We start from the raw sequence: 15,934 nt of genomic DNA on the forward strand, positions 1-15,934 counted from the left end.
AATGCTGCCTTTTAGGCTTGTTGAGACGGAAGCTTTCCGCAACCTTATGGCGGCGGCCGTCCCAAGGTACTCGGTCCCCAGTCACTACTATTTCTCCCGGTGCTGTCTCACTGGTTGGTGACACTTCTAGACCCACGCTACAAGGAGAACTTTCAATCTCTTCTGCCTGAGGCAGAGAGGTATACTAAAATATTGCAGTACCACAGGACCCTTGTAGCAGAATTACTTGGAAAATTCCCATGTGAGAACGCTGGCAGCAGTTTGTTGTACAACCAAGGACTCCAAGCAAGAGAGACAGAAGTACAATCCAGCTCAGGCAGGGGAACAATGGCCAAGTTCTGGGAGTTTTCTCAGACCCTCCCATCGTGGCGGCACAGAGGCAAGGTGTGCTGTCACAAGAAGTGCAATGTTTGGGAAGACCTTGCAGATCGTACAAACGTCCTCCATGATTCCTCTGTGCCTTTTAATTATTGGGTATCCAAGCTGGACACATGGCATGAACTGGCTCTCTGTGCCTTGAAGGTCCTAGCCTGCCCTGCTGCTAAGGTTCTGTCAGAGAGGGTTTTTAGTGCTGCTGGTGGAATTATTACAGATAAGCGCATCCACCTGTCAATTGAAAATGCTGACAGGCTGACTCTTATAAAAATGAACAAGGCCTGGATTGGGAAAGGCTTCTGTACACTACCAAGTGAAAACAGCAACACATAACCTCAAATACATTCTCTCTTTTGGGGAGGTGTATTCTCATGCACCTCTTCACAAACACACATGGGTATATGCTTCCAGATTTGGTCTGTTTGTTTTTATCCTCCTCCTTATCCTCTTCCTCCTCATTCAGAACCTCTATATCACCAGGGTGAACGTGCTCTGTACGGTGCATTTTGGCCAAGGGTGCTGTTATGGCACTCTTTTATTTTTTTAAAAAAGGACAACACATTGGGGAATTGGGCATGACATTCCATTGGGCTGACTTCTTAACTCGGTCCCTGCAATGTAAAATGTACCTGCCACTAGATCACCAGGGTGAACATGCTCAGTAGGGTTGAGCGAAACGGGTCGATCATTTTCAAAAGTCGCCGACTTTTGGCTAAGTCGGCGTCTCATGAAACCCGATCCGACCCCTGTGCTTGTCGGCCATGCGGTACGCGACTTTCGCGCCAAAGTCGCGTTTCAATGACGCGAAAAGCGCCATTTCTCAGCCAATGAAGGTGAACGCAGAGTGTGGGCAGCGTGATGACATAGATCCTGGTCCCCACCATCTTAGAGAAGGGCATTGCAGTGATTGGCTTGCTGTCTGCGGCGTCACAGGGGCTATAAAGGGGCGTTCCCGCCGACCGCCATCTTACTGCTGCTGATCTGAGCTTAGGGAGAGGTTGCTGCCGCTTCGTCAGAAGCAGGGAGAGCGTTAGGCAGGGTCCACTAACCACCAAACCGCTTGTGCTGTAGCGATTTCCACTGTCCAACACCACCTTCGGTGTGCAGGAACAGTGGAAGCTATTTTTTTTTTTTTTCCTCAGCGCTGTAGCTCATTGGGCTGTCCTAGAAGGCTCCGTGATAGCTGTATTGCTGTGTGTACGCCACTGTGGAAACCAACTGCTTTTTTCAAAGCACATATCCTCTTGTTCCTTTCTGCACAGCTATCTTTTTTGTTTGTCCACACTTTTTATTTAATTTGTGCATCAGTCCACTCCTATTGCTGCCTGCCATACCTGGCTTAGATTACTGCAGGGAGATAGTAATTGTAGGACAGTCCCTGTTTTTTTTTTTTTTTTGTGGGAGATTAAGATTGGCATTTCTGCTACAGTGCCATCCCTGTGTGTGCCATCTCTCACTGAGTGGGCCATAGAAAGCCTATTTATTTTTTCCGTGATTTGTGTTCTAAATTCTACCTCAACACAAAAACACTACATCAATCAGTGGTAGAAAAATATTGGCCTCAGTCAGGGCTTGTGTGCCACTGCTGTGTGTGCTATCTCTTATTCAGTGGGCTATAGAAAGCCTATTTATTTATTTATTTTTTCATTATTATTTGGTTTCTAAAGTCTCCCTGAAAAAAAAATAAATAAATAAAAAAACAGTGGGAGAGTAATATTGCCCTTTCAGCTTGTGTGCCAGTCTTGACTCCTGGGTGTGCCACCTCTCTCTCTAATTGTGGGCCATAGAAAGCCTTTTTTTTTTTTTTTTTTTAAATATTATTGGGTTTCTAAAGTCTCCCTTAAAAAACAAAAAATACATAAAAAAACAGTGGGAGAGTAATATTGCCCTTTCAGCTTGTGTGCCAGTCTTGACTCCTGGGTGTGCCACCTCTCTCTCTAATTGTGGGCCATAGAAAGCCTTTTTTTTTTTTTTTTTTTTTTTAAATATTGGGTTTCTAAAGTCTCCCTTAAAAAACAAAAAATACATAAAAAAACAGTGGGAGAGTAATATTGCCCTTTCAGCTTGTGTGCCAGTCTTGACTCCTGGGTGTGCCACCTCTCTCTCTCATTCAGTGGGCCATAGAAAGGCTATTTATTTTTTTGGTTTTTTTAATATTATTTGGTTTCTAAAGTCTCCCTGAAAATAAAAAAAAAAAAAACTTAAAAAAACAGTGGGAGAGTAATATTGCCCTTTCAGCTTGTGCGCCAGTCTTGACTCCTGGGTGTGCCACCTCTCTCTCTCTAATTGTGGGCCATAGAAAGCCTTTTTTTTTTTTGTTTTTTTTTTAATATTATTTGGTTTCTAAAGTCTCCCTTAAAAAACAAAAAATACATAAAAAAACAGTGGGAGAGTAATATTGCCCTTTCAGCTTGTGTGCCAGTCTTGACTCCTGGATGTGCCACCTCTCTCTCTAATTGTGGGCCATAGAAAGCCTTTTTTTTTTTTTTTTTTTTAAATATTGGGTTTCTAAAGTCTCCCTTAAAAAACAAAAAATACATAAAAAAACAGTGGGAGAGTAATATTGCCCTTTCAGCTTGTGTGCCAGTCTTGACTCCTGGGTGTGCCACCTCTCTCTCTCATTCAGTGGGCCATAGAAAGGCTATTTATTTTTTTGGTTTTTTTAATATTATTTGGTTTCTAAAGTCTCCCTGAAAATAAAAAAAAAAAAACTTAAAAAAACAGTGGGAGAGTAATATTGCCCTTTCAGCTTGTGCGCCAGTCTTGACTCCTGGGTGTGCCACCTCTCTCTCTCTAATTGTGGGCCATAGAAAGCCTTTTTTTTTTTGTTTTTTTTTTTATATTATTTGGTTTCTAAAGTCTCCCTTAAAAAACAAAAAATACATAAAAAAACAGTGGGAGAGTAATATTGCCCTTTCAGCTTGTGTGCCAGTCTTGACTCCTGGGTGTGCCACCTCTCTCCCTCTCATTCAGTGGGCCATAGAAAGCCTATTTATTTTTTTGGTTTTTTTAATATTATTTGGTTTCTAAAGTCTCCCTGAAAATAAAAAAAAAAAAACTTAAAAAAACAGTGGGAGAGTAATATTGCCCTTTCAGCTTGTGCGCCAGTCTTGACTCCTGGGTGTGCCACCTCTCTCTCTCTAATTGTGGGCCATAGAAAGCCTTTTTTTTTTTTTTTTTTTTTTTAATATTATTGGGTTTCTAAAGTCTCCCTTAAAAAACAAAAAATACATAAAAAAACAGTGGGAGAGTAATATTGCCCTTTCAGCTTGTGTGCCAGTCTTGACTCCTGGGTGTGCCACCTCTCTCTCATTCAGTGGGCCATAGAAAGCATTTATTTTTTTTTTTCCTTGATTTGTGTTCTAAAATCTACCTCAACACAAAAACACTACATCAATCAGTGGGAGAAAAATATTGGCCTCAGTCAGGGCTTGTGTGCCACTGCTGTGTGTGCTATCTCTCATTCAGTGGGCTATAGAAAGCCTATTTATTTATTTATTTTTTTTCTTATTATTTGGTTTCTAAAGTCTCCCTGAAAAAAAAAAAAACCTAAAAAAACAGTGGGAGAGTAATATTGCCCTTTCAGCTTGTGTGCCAGTCTTGACTCCTGGGTGTGCCACCTCTCTCTCTCATTCAGTGGGCCATAGAAAGGCTATTTATTTTTTTGGTTTTTTTAATATTATTTGGTTTCTAAAGTCTCCCTGAAAAAAAAACATAAAAAAACAGTGGGAGAGTAATATTGCCCTTTCAGCTTGTGTGCCAGTCTTGACTCCTGGGTGTGCCACCTCTCGCCCTCTCATTCAGTGGGCCATAGAAAGCCTATTTATTTTATTTTTTTAAATATTATTGGGTTTCTAAAGTCTCCCTTAAAAAACAAAAAATACATAAAAAAACAGTGGGAGAGTAATATTGCCCTTTCAGCTTGTGTGCCAGTCTTGACTCCTGGGTGTGCCACCTCTCTCCCTCTCATTCAGTGGGCCATAGAAAGCCTATTTATTTATTTTTTTTAAATATTATTGGGTTTCTAAAGTCTCCCTTAAAAAACAAAAAATACATAAAAAAACAGTGGGAGAGTAATATTGCCCTTTCAGCTTGTGTGCCAGTCTTGACTCCTGGGTGTGCCACCTCTCTCTCATTCAGTGGGCCATAGAAAGCATTTATTTTTTTTTTCCTTGATTTGTGTTCTAAAATCTACCTCAACACAAAAACACTACATCAATCAGTGGGAGAAAAATATTGGCCTCAGTCAGGGCTTGTGTGCCACTGCTGTGTGTGCTATCTCTCATTCAGTGGGCTATAGAAAGCCTATTTATTTATTTATTTTTTTTCTTATTATTTGGTTTCTAAAGTCTCCCTGAAAAAAAAAAATACCTAAAAAAACAGTGGGAGAGTAATATTGCCCTTTCAGCTTGTGTGCCAGTCTTGACTCCTGGGTGTGCCACCTCTCTCTCTCATTCAGTGGGCCATAGAAAGGCTATTTATTTTTTTGGTTTTTTTAATATTATTTGGTTTCTAAACTCTCCCTGAAAATAACAAAAAAAAAAACTTAAAAAAACAGTGGGAGAGTAATATTGCCCTTTCAGCTTGTGTGCCAGTCTTGACTCCTTGGTGTGCCACCTCTCTCTCTCATTCAGTGGGCCATAGAAAGGCTATTTATTTTTTTGGTTTTTTTAATATTATTTGGTTTCTAAAGTCTCCCTGAAAATAACAAAAAAAAAAACTTAAAAAAACAGTGGGAGAGTAATATTGCCCTTTCAGCTTGTGCGCCAGTCTTGACTCCTGGGTGTGCCACCTCTCTCTCTCTAATTGTGGGCCATAGAAAGCCTTTTTTTTTTTGTTTTTTTTTTAATATTATTTGGTTTCTAAAGTCTCCCTGAGAAAAAAAAATAAATAAATTAGGTGGGAGATTAATATTGACATTAGTGCTTGAGTGACAGTCCTGCGTGTGTGTCATCTCTGTGATTTTGTGCCACAGAAAACAGAGTGTGTAACATTGTGCCTGATTTTCCTTGTGGTCTCACCAACCTGTTAAGGGATATTGAAATCATACTGAAGTTATAGCTCACCGTGTAAGTTGTTTGACAGCAACAAATAAAGTTACTTTGGTTAAGATTTTAAAACAATGAGGAAGTCTGGTGCAAGAGGTCGTCGTGGGCGTTCATTGTCAGCTGGTAATGATGGTAGTGGTAGTGGAGCATCAGGTGGTCGTGGGGATAAAAATATTCCACCTAAGTCTGGAGCTGTGGAGCCAGTTTCGTCGTCGGGCTACACAAGGCCTCGAACGCTCTCTTTTCTGGGAGTAGGAAAACCGCTTTTAAAGGCGGAGCAGCAACAGCAAGTTTTGGCTTACATTGCAGACTCAGCCTCTAGCTCTTTTGCCTCCTCTTCCGAAACTGGTAAATGTAAAAGCAGCGCGTCGCTTGTGGATGTTCACGGTCAGGGACAAGTCGCTTCCTTGTCCTCCTCAGCAAAAACTACAACAAGAGAGAAGGATGCAGCAGGCGACACAACGGGTCACTCCATGGAGCTCTTTACACATACCGTCCCTGGCTTAGAAAGTGAAACATTTAACAGGCCATGCCCATTACAAGTAGATTCTGACATGGAGTGCACTGATGCACAGCCACAGCTAGAGTACTATGCTGCTCCTTTGACTCAGACCACCACATTGCCCTCTCAGGGTACAGATCCACAATCAGACCCTGATGAGACTATGTTGCCCCGCCACGAACGCTATACCACCGACCGACACAGTGACACAGACGAAGTTGCACACGAGCTCGAAGAGGAGGTAATAGATGACCCAGTTATTGACCCCGATTGGCAGCCATTGGGGGAACAGGGTGCAGGCGGCAGTAGTTCAGAAGCGGAGGTGGAGGAGGGGCCGCAGCAGGCATCAACATCACAACAGGTTCCATCTGCCGGGCCCGTATCTGGCCCAAAACGCGTGTCAAAGCCAAAACCTGTTGGAGGACAGCGTGGCCATCCGGTTAAAGCTCAGTCTGCAATCCCTGAAAAGGGATCCGAGTCTAGGAAGAGTGCAGTCTGGCATTTTTTTAAACAACATCCAACTGATCAGCGCAAAGTCATCTGTCAAAAATGTTCAACTAGCTTAAGCAGAGGTCAGAATCTGAAAAGTCTAAATACTAGTTGCATGCATAGACACTTAACCACCATGCATTTTCAAGCCTGGACTAACTACCAAACGTCCCTTAAGGTTGTAGCACCCTCGGCCAATGAAGCTAGTCAGCAACACAACATCCCTTCCGTCACTGTAAGGCCACCATTTTCCGCACCACCGGCAGTATCTGTGCAGGTTTCTTTGCCAGCCAAAAGCAGTCAGGGTCAGGGAACCACCAGTTTTGTAGGAGGAAATATTGCATCTAGGGCACCGGCGGAAACAATACCGTCTCCAACCGTCTCTCAGTCTGCCATGTACACCGGCACACCCGAAAGTTCCACGATCTCCAGCTCTCCAGTCCAGCTCACCCTACATGAGACTCTGGTTAGAAAAAGGAAGTACTTATCCTCGCATCCGCGTACACAGGGTTTTAACGCCCACATAGCTAGACTAATCTCGTTAGAGATGATGCCCTACCGGTTAGTTGAAAGCGAAGCTTTCAAAGCCCTGATGGAGTACGCTGAACCACGATACGAGCTACCCAGTCGACACTTTTTTTCCAGAAAAGCCATCCCAGCCCTGCACCAGCATGTTAAACAGCGCATCGTCCATGCACTCAGGCAATCTGTGAGTACAAAGGTGCACCTGACTACAGATGCATGGACCAGTAGGCATGGCCAGGGACGTTATGTGTCCATCACGGCACACTGGGTGAATGTGGTGGATGCAGGGTCCAAAGGCGACATCAATTTAGGGACAGTTGTGCCTAGCCCACGGTCTAGGAAACAGTTGGCTGTAGGCGTTCGCACCCCCTCCTCCTCCTCCTCCTCGTCCTCCTGCAGAAGCTACAGCTCTTCCACAGAACGCAGTCTGCCAACCACTCCATCGGCAGATGACACTGTTGCACACCAGTTGTCCCATTATGGGCCAGCTACTGCCAAGCGTCAGCAGGCTGTATTGGCTATGAAGTGTTTGGGCGACAACAGACACACCGCGGAAGTTCTGTCCGAGTTCTTGCAACAAGAAACGCAGTCGTGGCTGGGCACAGTAGATCTTGAGGCAGGCAAGGTAGTGAGTGATAACGGAAGGAATTTCATGGCTGCCATCTCCCTTTCCCAACTGAAACACATTCCTTGCCTGGCTCACACCTTAAACCTGGTGGTGCAGTGCTTATTGAAAACTTATCCTGGGTTCTCCGACCTGCTCCTCAAAGTGCGTGCACTTTGCTCACATATCCGACGTTCGCCTGTACACGCCAGCCGTATGCAGACCTATCAGCGGTCTTTGAACCTTCCCCAGCATCGCCTAATCATAGACGTTGCAACAAGGTGGAACTCAACACTGCACATGCTTCAGAGACTGTGCGAACAGAGGCGTGTTGTTATTTATTTGTGGGAGGATACACGGGCAGGCAGTAGGATGGCAGACATGGAGTTGTCAGGTGTGCAGTGGTCTAAGATACAAGACATGTGTCAAGTCCTTCAGTGTTTTGAGGAATGCACACGGCTGGTTAGTGCAGACAACGCCGTAATAAGCATGAGCATCCCCCTAATGCATCTGCTGATGCAAAGTTTGACGCACATAAAGGAGCAGGCGTCTGCACCAGAGGAAGAGGAAAGCCTTGATGACAGTCAGCCATTGTCTGGTCAGGGCAGTGTACAGGACGAGGTAGCGGGCGAAGAGGAGGTGGAGGACGAGGAGGATGATGGGGATGAGTATATTTTTAATGCCGAACCTTTCCCGGGGGCACAGGAAATTGGTTGCGTGTCACGGCCGGGTTCTGGTTTTTTGAGGGACACAAGTGACGTAGATTTGCCTGCAACTGCCCCTCAACCAATCACAACCGGAGATTTGACAACTGGAACTTTGGCCCACATGGCGGATTATGCCTTACGTATCCTAAAAAGGGACACACGCATTACGAAAATGATGAACGATGACGATTACTGGTTGGCCTGCCTCCTTGATCCACGCTATAAAGGCAAATTGCAAAATATTATGCCACATGAGAACTTGGAACTAATATTAGCAACCAAACAATCAACTCTTGTTGACCGTTTGCTTCAGGCATTCCCAGCACACAGCGCACGTGATCGTTCTCACACGAGCTCCAGGGGGCAGCAGACTAGGAGTGTTAGGGGTGCACACATCAGAAGTGGCGTTGGACAGAGGGGTTTTCTGACCAGGTTGTGGAGTGATTTTGCTATGACCGCAGACAGGACAGGTACTGCTGCATCAATTGAAAGTGACAGGAGACAACATTTGTCCAGTATGGTTACTAACTATTTTTCATCCCTTATCGATGTTCTCCCTCAACCGTCATTCCCATTTGATTACTGGGCCTCCAAATTAGACACCTGGCCAGAATTGGCAGAATATGCATTGCAGGAGCTTGCTTGCCCGGCAGCAAGTGTCCTATCAGAAAGAGTATTCAGTGCTGCAGGTTCAATATTAACCGAAAAAAGGACTCGTCTGGCTACCCAAAATGTTGACGATCTAACATTCATTAAAATGAACCACAACTGGATTTCGAAATCTTTTGCCCCACCTTGCCCGGCCGACACCTAGCTTTCCTATGAAAAGCTCTTGCCTGTGAATTACTTTTCTAATGTCTAATTTGCTGCAGCTGATTGTACAGCATACGACATGTTTACACCTCCCTAAATGGCAAAACTCCCCACACGGGGCCGTGGTATCGCGACTTGGCGCAAGCACCCGTGAGACTGCTGTTTGTCTGAAGAGGTGGGTGTGCTCGCTTTTGGTTGACGGCATTGCTACTGGGTCCCTCATAGTACAATGTAGTGTCTCTGGCGGTGGTGGTGCGCACCCAACGTCAGACACACCGTTGTAACATGAGGGGCCCTGGGGCGGTCCCGCCGGCCTCAAGAGAGTTCCCCCCTACCCCAGCTCAAAATGTGCTCTACCACGTGCAAAATTATGTCGCACAGCTCCACCAATCTTTAGTCTATTCGCTGACATCATTCAATGTCTGGCACTGACAATACAAATTTGTAGACATCTATGATGCAACTTAAAGTAGTCTGTGTCTGTGTCCTATATTGGCACCATTAAATAGTTACTGCCAAATTACTATGTCAGAAACTCAGTAGATGAGCCCACCCCTGTACCTAAGTATGCCACCTTTTTTTTTGTTTTGGTTGTTTTGCGAGACATTAACATCTATTTATATTTTGGGAGTACTGGGACAGACACTCCTTGCACTACTCCTCCACTCACCACCAAGCTGCCTGTGTATCCATGTAACCGCTGTAAAGCTGCCATGAGCCTATTGTTTGTTATTTTAGGCCTTTGATAGCCTGTCTGCGGTCCCTACTTTAAATACTCCTCCACTCACCACCAAGCTGCCTGCCCGTGTATCCATGTAACCGCTGTAAAACTGCCATGAGCCTATTGTTTGTTATTTTAGGCCTTTGATAGCCTGTCTGCGGTCCCTACTTTAAATACTCCTCCACTCACCACCAAGCTGCCTGCCCGTGTATCCATGTAACCGCTGTAAAACTGCCATGAGCCTATTGTTTGTTATTTTAGGCCTTTGATAGCCTGTCTGCGGTCCCTACTTTAAATACTCCTCCACTCATCACCAGCTGCCTGCCCGTGTATCCATGTAACCGCTGTAAAACTGCCATGAGCCTATTGTTTGTTATTTTAGGCCTTTGATAGCCTGTCTGCGGTCCCTACTTTAAATACTCCTCCACTCATCACCAGCTGCCTGCCCGTGTATCCATGTAACCGCTGTAAAACTGCCATGAGCCTATTGTTTGTTATTTTAGGCCTTTGATAGCCTGTCTGCGGTCCCTACTTTAAATACTCCTCCACTCACCACCAAGCTGCCTGCCCGTGTATCCATGTAACCGCTGTAAAACTGCCATGAGCCTATTGTTTGTTATTTTAGGCCTTTGATAGCCTGTCTGCGGTCCCTACTTTAAATACTCCTCCACTCATCACCAGCTGCCTGCCCGTGTATCCATGTAACCGCTGTAAAACTGCCATGAGCCTATTGTTTGTTATTTTAGGCCTTTGATAGCCTGTCTGCGGTCCCTACTTTAAATACTCCTCCACTCACCGCCAAGCTGCCTGCCCGTGTATCCATGTAACCGCTGTAAAACTGCCATGAGCCTATTGTTTGTTATTTTAGGCCTTCGAAGCCTGTCTGCGGTCCCTCCTTCCACTAGGCCTCCACTGACCAGACCACTGCTGCCCGTGTACCCCTGGAACCAATTTTAAAGTGCCTACAGCCAGCCCATTTTATTGTGTTAGGCCTTCGAAGCCTGTCTGCGGTCCCTCCTTCCACTAGGCCTCCACTGACCAGACCACTGCTGCCCGTGTACCCCTGGAACCAATTTTAAAGTGCCTACAGCCAGCCCATTTTATTGTGTTAGGCCTTCGAAGCCTGTCTGCGGTCCCTCCTTCCAATAGGCCTACACTGACAAAGGTACACCTGACAACAGACACATGGACCTGTAGGCATGGCCACGGAAGGTTACGTGTCCTTTGTGGCTCAATGGGTTAATGTATTGGATGCATGGTCCACACAGGGGACAGCCTGCTAAGTCTGTATGCAGTCCCTAATTCAAGTTGTCCTCAACTGAATAAAGCTGAGCTTCTACCTTCTGGCTCTCATTAAGTGTTTTTTAAAAAACAAAATGGTGGTTAGGGCCTACTAACGGCTTCTGCCCCTCCCTGGTGTTGCCCTCAACTGAATAAAGCTGAGCTTCTACCTTCCGGCTCTGATTAAGTGTTTTTTAAAAAACAAAATGGTGGTTAGGGCCTACTAACGGTGTCTGCCCCTGCCTGGTGTTGCCCTCAACTGAATAAAGCTGAGCTTCAACCTTCTGGCTCTCATTAAGTGTTTTTTAAAAAACAAAATGGTGGTTAGGGCCTACTAACGGCTTCTGCCCCTCCCTGGTGTTGCCCTCAACTGAATAAAGCTGAGCTTCTACCTTCCGGCTCTGATTAACTGCTGTTTTTAAACACATTGCTGGTTCCGGCCTACTAACGGTGTCTGCCCCTGCCTGGTGTTGCCCTCAACTGAATAAAGCTGAGCTTCAACCTTCTGGCTCTCATTAAGTGTTTTTTAAAAAACAAAATGGTGGTTAGGGCCTACTAACGGCTTCTGCCCCTCCCTGGTGTTGCCCTCAACTGAATAAAGCTGAGCTTCTACCTTCCGGCTCTGATTAACTGCTGTTTTTAAACACATTGCTGGTTCCGGCCTACTAACGGTGTCTGCCCCTGCCTGGTGTTGCCCTCAACTGAATAAAGCTGAGCTTCAACCTTCTGGCTCTCATTAAGTGTTTTTTAAAAAACAAAATGGTGGTTAGGGCCTACTAACGGCTTCTGCCCCTCCCTGGTGTTGTCCTCAACTGAACAAAGCTGAGCTTCCACATTCTGGCTTTCGGCCTATACTATCAGATATTAAACTGCATTTGGCCTACTAGTGTGGTTAGGCCCTTGAAACAGTGTCTGCTGCTCTTGGGTTTGCTACTCCACTGAACAAAGCAATGCCGCCTGTTTAGTCCTGTTACCAATTTTGATCTGCATTTAGCCTACTTTATTCTTTGGCCCTATATCTGTTTCCTCATCATCCTGCCCATTGCCCAGCCACTGCTAGATGAGTCTGCTGGTACATTGACCTAGACCACTACATTCCCCTTGTACTCTACACAGCCAGAATCTGACCCTGCTGAAAGTAAGGTTCCCCTTCCCGCATATTATACCACCTTACACAGGGACAAAGAGGAAGGTGCAGATGAAAGTGCAGGTTCCTTCATCAGGTGGGGGGGCATACTCGTTGGCGACGTCACTGGCACAGGGCCACTCAGAGTACGCAAAAGTGTCGCTGCTGGTGGGAGGCGCCCCCGCCATGCAAACACACCGCCGTACTTTGAGGGGCCCTGTGCCAGTGCCAATGCGAATGAGTGGGCCCCCCCTGCTTGCTCAGGATCACAGCACTTGCAACGTTGAAATACTTACCTCTCCCTGCTCCACCGCCATGACGTAGTCCATGTTTCCTGGGCCCACTAAAACCTTGAACCAGCCCTACCCCCACAACTTTTGCCAAATGACCCCCAATTTCCAGTGCCCAACTATTATTATAAAGTTAATTAAGATTGACAAGCTGCAGAAAACAAGAATGGATGTTTTTGGCAGTAAAATGTGCACTGTAGGTGTTTTCCTGGCCTCCACTCACTGCCGGCTATGCTTCCCCATTGACTTGCATTGGGTTTCGTGTTTCGGTCGATCCCCGACTTTTAGCGATAATCGGCCGACTTCACTCGACTCGACTCTGGACTAAATCGGGTTTCACAAAACCAGACTCGATCTTAAAAAAATGAAAGTCGCTCAACCCTAATGCTCAGTACTGTTATAGACCGGTGAAGTTTGGGCTAGGGGCATGCGATGGCACTAGTGTATTTTTAAAAAACGTACCTCCATTGGGGAATTGTTTGACAGATCATGCACTGCATTAAAAGTCCTAGAGACCCACACCACTACATTGGCTCTAATTCTTAACTTTGTCTCCTGCAATGTCTCTTCCTTATCTCCGACGACATGACCAGGGTGCACGTGCTCAGTACTGTTATAGGCCGGTGATTTTTGGGCACGGGGGCTGTGAAGGCACTATTTCATTTTGTAAAAACAGGGCCCCACATTGGGGAATTGGGCATTAAATTACATTGGGCCTACTTCTTAAGTCTGTCTCCTGCAGTGTGTCCTTTAACTGCCACTAGATGACCAGAATGCACGCACTCAGTACTGTTATAGGCCGCTGATTTTTGGGCACGGGGGCTGTGAAGGCACTATTTCATTTTGTAAAAACAGGACCCCACATTGGGGAATTGGGCATTACATTACATTCGGCCTACTTCTTAAGTCTGTCTCCTGCAATGTGTCCTTTAACTGCCACTAGATGACCAGGGTGCACGTGCTCAGTACTGTTATAGGCCGGTGAGTTTTGGGCACGGGGCCTGTGAAGGCACTATTTCATTTTGTAAAAACAGGACCCCACATTGGGGAATTGGGCATTAAATTACATTGGGCCTACTTCTTAAGTCTGTCTCCTGCAGTGTGTCCTTTAACTGCCACTTGATGACTAGGATGCACGTGCTCAGTACTGTTATAGGCCAGTGATTTTTGGGCATGGGGGCTGTGCAGGCACTATTTCATTTTGTAAAAACAGGACCCCACATTGGGGAATTGGGCATTACATCACATTGGGCCTATTTCTTAACTCGGTCTCCTGCAATCTGTCCTGTACCTGCCACTAGATCACCAGGGTCAACGTGCTCTGTACGGTGCATTTTGGCCAAGGGGGCAGTCATGCCACTCTTTTATTTTTTTTAAAAAGGATTTTACATTGGGGAATTGGGCATGACATTACTTTGGGCCTACTTCTTAACTCGGTCTCCTGCAATCTGTCCAGTTCCTGCCAGTAGATCACCAGGGTGAACGTGGCCTGTACAGGGCATTTAGGTCTAGGGCGCTGTGATGGCACTATTTTAATCAGTCCAAAAAGGACCCCACATTGGGGAATTGGGCATGGCATTCCATTGGGCCTACTTCTTAACCCTGTCTCCTGCAATGTCTCTTGTTTAACTGCCACTAGATCACAAGGTGAACGTGCTTTGTACTGTTTTAGGCTGGTGAAGTTTGGTCAAGGGGGGCTGTGATGGCACTAGTCTATTTTTACAAAAGGTACCCCCCATTGGTGAAACCACATGTCAGGACTCTGAACATTTTTTATCTTTTGTGCATTACTGCCCTTTTCCAACATGGTGTCTTTGGTCTCATGTGCACTTGTCTTCCTGCTATAAAACTCCACCCCAGCCTTCAGTCTGTGCTAGATTATTCTGCTTTGCATCCAGCTCCTGATTACTCCCTGGCCTTGCACCTGCACCTGCTCCTGTGAACCTGTGTTGGAGATCCTGCCACTCTGCTCTGAGTTCCTGCTGCATACACCAGTGTTTAGTAATCCTCCTTCATCTGCTGCTCGTGTTACTTCCATCTGCATTTGCTGGACATGTAAGCTGTTTCTGCTCTGCAAAACCTGAGACTATTAACCAGGCCTCCCTGGTTGAGCTAAGATATGATTTGAACTGCTTAATACCATATCTATCTGTGTCTGGACTAAGTCAAGGATCTATTCGTGTCAAGTTTCCTCAAGTATAACTGTGCTTCATAGACTTTCTGTTTGTTTGCATCTACCTCTGAAGCTTCCTATTGACTGCTAAGCTGCGTTTATTATTTGCACCAAGTGTTGTGGACTTGAGTTTCTCCCTGCACCTGCTTGAATCACCGTGTGATAATATAAACTTTACCACTTATAAAACTGTGTCCTGTTGTCTTGTTCCACGCAAAGAGTCTCCTGAATTATCCCCTAGAATTATTACACCACATCCTTGTTGGCAAACACTTCATAACATTTGTGTATTTTAAAGAGCTCACTTGAAAAGCTCCTTTTTGTGTTGCCTGGTTGCTAACATTGGACACAATACACTTCATATAAATTTGATAAAGCAATGCTGTTACTTTGCCTCAATAGTTCATTAAAAATATAGCTTTGTCCACTATATTAGTTTCTCTCCTTGCGAGCCTTAACTTTGTCTGCCTCAAATGTACAAATGGAGAATATACAAATGGCGATTTGTAAACAAGATTGAAATACTGTATACCGAATGCATTCAGATAATCACATAGCTGCATTTGTTGAAAAACATTTAGAGATGTGAGAGACAATGCTCATAGTGACACAATCTTGATAAATGTTTGTTTATTCACTGCACAAACAGTTCTAAGTTTCTATATGTTTGCTGTTTGTCCTTGTAAAACATTAAGGTTTACTGAAACAATGCCGGTGGTGGTTTGATCTAAGTCCTTGTTGCTTTTATTTTCTACGGGTTTATGGCCCCTCATCTGATGAATCAATGATATCTCAGTTTCATCCAACCTTGAAAAGTGGCCACTTGAAGGTGTAGGTGAAACTAGATTCTACATAGTGTTATTCACTATATAAGACCAGAGAAACATGACTAAGACAGATACCAAAACTGGGGTAACTGTACGTGTACTGTGTGCTGATACTATCAGGACCCTGTCAGCATCGGCGTGCTGCCACGGCTGAGCAGGGTGACTCACCCACACTGCAGGAGAGCCCGGGGTCAGATGGCACGGGGAGATCTCAGGCAGACGGGACCTGCGCAGCGTGCTGAAGGTAGCAGAAAACAGAAGGACCTACGATCATGTGACCACAGGGGCGGGGCTTAGCATCCTGCTACTGGAGATAAGTGCAGGATTCTACAGGGACCCTGAAATGGAGGAAAGGAAAACTCAAGTCATACAAACAAGGGTCATAAATGGAGAGGGCAGCAGAGAATAGTCAGAAAGTAAGAACGAAGTCATACACAGAGATAGCAGCGCAGT

The sequence above is a fragment of the Ranitomeya variabilis genome, chromosome 2 (genome assembly GCF_051348905.1).
Source record: "Ranitomeya variabilis isolate aRanVar5 chromosome 2, aRanVar5.hap1, whole genome shotgun sequence".
NCBI lineage: Eukaryota > Metazoa > Chordata > Amphibia > Anura > Dendrobatidae > Ranitomeya > Ranitomeya variabilis.